This window comes from Hipposideros armiger, unplaced genomic scaffold (assembly GCF_001890085.2).
Source record: "Hipposideros armiger isolate ML-2016 unplaced genomic scaffold, ASM189008v1 scaffold_880, whole genome shotgun sequence".
In the NCBI taxonomy this organism is placed as follows: Eukaryota; Metazoa; Chordata; class Mammalia; order Chiroptera; family Hipposideridae; genus Hipposideros; species Hipposideros armiger.
The window spans coordinates 118,216-121,538 of NW_017732230.1; positions in this window are offsets into that span (position 1 = coordinate 118,216).

Here is a 3,323-nt window from a genome sequence, read left to right on the forward strand (position 1 = left end):
ACCTTGCAGAGCTGGACTCATTCACACCCACCCCACCAAGCAGTCTTCATTCTTGGAAGGTCCTAACACATGAAACTGAAATCTTCCTCCCTGTTGCTGCCTCAGGGCCTCACAGCACGGGTCACTTCCTCTGCCCGATGGCCCCTCAGAGATGGGCCAGCTGCGATCACATTCCCTGGCAGCATGTCCACTTCCAGAGGCTCAGTCCTGCCTCTGCTCTCCTAGCAATGGGACCCATGAAATCTGCCCTCTATAGCCCTTCCTGTGGCCGACCTGAATCTCTATTCTTTCCCTGTAATAAACCATAACTGTCAGTAGGAGAGCCTTTCATGACTTTTGTGAGTCTTACCAGTGATTTACCAAACCTGAGGGCAGTTCTGGGCACCTCCCAAACTTGAGTTGGTGTCAGGAGTGAGGGCGGTCTCCTGTGGAGACTGTGCCTCTATGCTTATAGCTGATCCAACCTAACACAGCTTCTTCCGTGATCATTCGTGTAATCCTCCCAATAACCCTGTGAAGGAGGTAACCTGACCGAGCTCACACACTTGGCAAATGACAAAGGTGTAATTGGAAAGCAGGCACCCAGGCACTAGAGTCCACCCCTGTAACCACTGTCCACATAGGGGAGGCAGAATGGGGACCGAGAGAGGTGGAGCTTGGGGGTTTGCAGGGGACAGTTCCCAAAGGGGCTCCCCAGTAAAGAAGCTGAGCTTTGTCCTATTACTGACGGTTTTAAGCAGGGAGTGATGTGCGTAGCTGTGGGTTTTAGCAAGGTCCCTCTGGGTACAGCACACAGGCTGGATTGCAGACAGGCCCGAGTGGGGAGAAGACCGAATGTGAGGCTAACGCGGCAGACTAGATGAGGACGATGGCGGCTGGACCTGAGCCATGGTCTTGAGGATGGAGAGCAATGGACACTTTCTAGGTCTGCCTAAAAGGCAGCCTTGACAGGACTTGGGGACAGACTGGATGTAGGGCACAGGTGGAGCCGAAGGTAACACCCAGGCTTCCAGATTAGACAATTGAGTGCTAAGCCCTTGAGACAGGGAAGACAGAAGGAGGAACAGATTCAGGGTGGGCTGTACCATCATTAATGGTCCCAGCCCATTTAAAGGGGTCGATGCACCAGAACAGGGATGTCCCCACTCAGAGGCACAGGGCTCCTTGTCTGGACCAGAACAGTGCTGGAGCTCTAGAGCAGAGGTGCCCGCACCTACCTCAGAGTGGCCACCAGGTGGCAGCATAGGCCGCCTTTTCCAGGAAGAGGGGTACGCAGGAAACCTCTCAGCGGGGGAGGCGAACCCACTGGGGAAGCCTCACCCAGGGGCCTAGGGGTGTGAGTTCCCACAGCTACAGCATCAAAGAAACCCCGATCTACGAGGCAGGGTTACTGAGTTCTAGGTGTTGCCGTGACCCAGAGCCAGCATCTGCCCCTCTTTGAGGCTCAGGTTTCCCCCGTCAAGAGTATGAGCCTTGCAAGGGAGCCAGAAGATGGCAGAGGGACTTGAACCCCTTCTCTGGCTTTCACCCCTAATAGCTGTGACCTTCAAACATATTTCTAGAGGCACCATCCTTGTTTTACAAACAAGGATGTTCCCCCCTCTCCACCCCATGTATAAAACAGAGATCAGGTTTATATGGATCTGCTCTAGTCAAAGTGGGGGCTGGGGAGGTTAAAGGCCAGATCCCCCACCTCTCCCTCTCCAATGCCATCTCCACTGCCCCCTCCACTCTCCCACCCAGAGCACTCGCTTCCCTGCGTCTCTGTCGCTGCCTATGCTGCGCTTTTCTTTAGGAAGGCCCTCCTCCTCCCCCCCTTGATTCAAGCCCTCTTCATCCCTTAACGTCAAGTCCCTTGTCACCACCTCCAAGAAGCCTTCTCTAAAGCCCCTGGTGGGGCTGTGGCCGGGCACGTCCAACAAGAAGGCAGCACTGCCTCTGACTCTGCAGGTCTCCTGTTCTAAACAGGCTCCACACGTCTCTCCCACCGGCTCCAGAGTGCCTCCAGGCGGGGTCCCCCACAGCTAGAGTGCCCAGCCTCGCCCAGCTGGGGGCTGGCTCACCAGTCTCTGCCTCCCCAGGTTTCACGGAGCCACACTGGGAGGTAGTTCACCTTCCCTGGGCCTCCACTTCCCCCTATGGATAATGGGGGGCTGCTGTCATCTAACCAGGACTGTGTGTAGGATCAGAGCTGGCTACATTATTTGCAGGACCCAATGCAACATGAAAACGTGCAGCTGCTTATTCCAAAATATTTTTACATTTCAAGACAGTGACAGTAGAGCATGAAACCAAACATAGGTCGCACACCCATGGAGCCACCCGTGACGTCTGTGCACACACAGCCAACCCTTGCCCAAATGTGAGGCTTCGACCTCCCAGAAGATAGGAGCCTTTTCTTCATTCAGGGGCACTTTCTGCTGATCAAGCTGGAGTCCAGCAAGGCAGCATCTTCCCAGCAGGGGGCGCCTTTTCCTAAGCACACAAAGCTAGCAGCCGCCTTGCCCGTGTTCTCTGCGATTTCATGGTCCTGGCAGCTGAACTGGACTCCCACACTGCCTGTTGAATGAGGAAAGGGGACCAGAAACTGGACACAGAAACAGGAGAGCAGGGACTAGAGCAAAGCCTGTCCCATAGCTGTGGCCCATTAATGTTTGATAAGCGAGTAAATGAATGACTAAATGAACGCGTAAGACCAGACACCTGAGAAATGGCACTGGGGAATTACGGAGCTAAAAGACACTGAGAAAGCACCAAATCTAGGGGTTTCAAATGATGGTCTTAAAAGCTGTAGGGATCTGCGAAGTTGTGTTGGGGACAACACTAGGGGACACAGGAAAAGCCAGGCACTTTAATTTCACTCTTATATCTGTCTCATATACTGGGCTTCCCCTGTAAGCTTTGTTTGAAGAAGACTTCTGCTAGCTCAGGAAGTGCGAGAGACTTGCCCACAGTCACACAGCAGAAGCTGGGGAGACAAGAGCAAAAAAGAGGGATCAGAGATGTGAGGCCAGAGGTCAGCCGGGAGCTCCCAGATGATAACCTGAGGCAATAAAATGCAGGGAGAAAAATGAGCATCAGAAAGTGGATTTTTATACCAGAAATGTGAAATCAAGATGCGAGAGAAACCAGAGGGTGGAGATCAGGGATGGTAAACCTCAGCTCAGAGCAGAGATTCAAAGTCAAGTTTCAAGTTCAGAGGCCAAAGATGGGGGTTCATTCATTGCTTGGTTCATTCAGTTGGTATTTACTGAGCACCTACTATGTGCCGGCCATTGTTCTAGGCTCTGGATACAGCAGTGAACAAGACAAAGTCCCTGCCC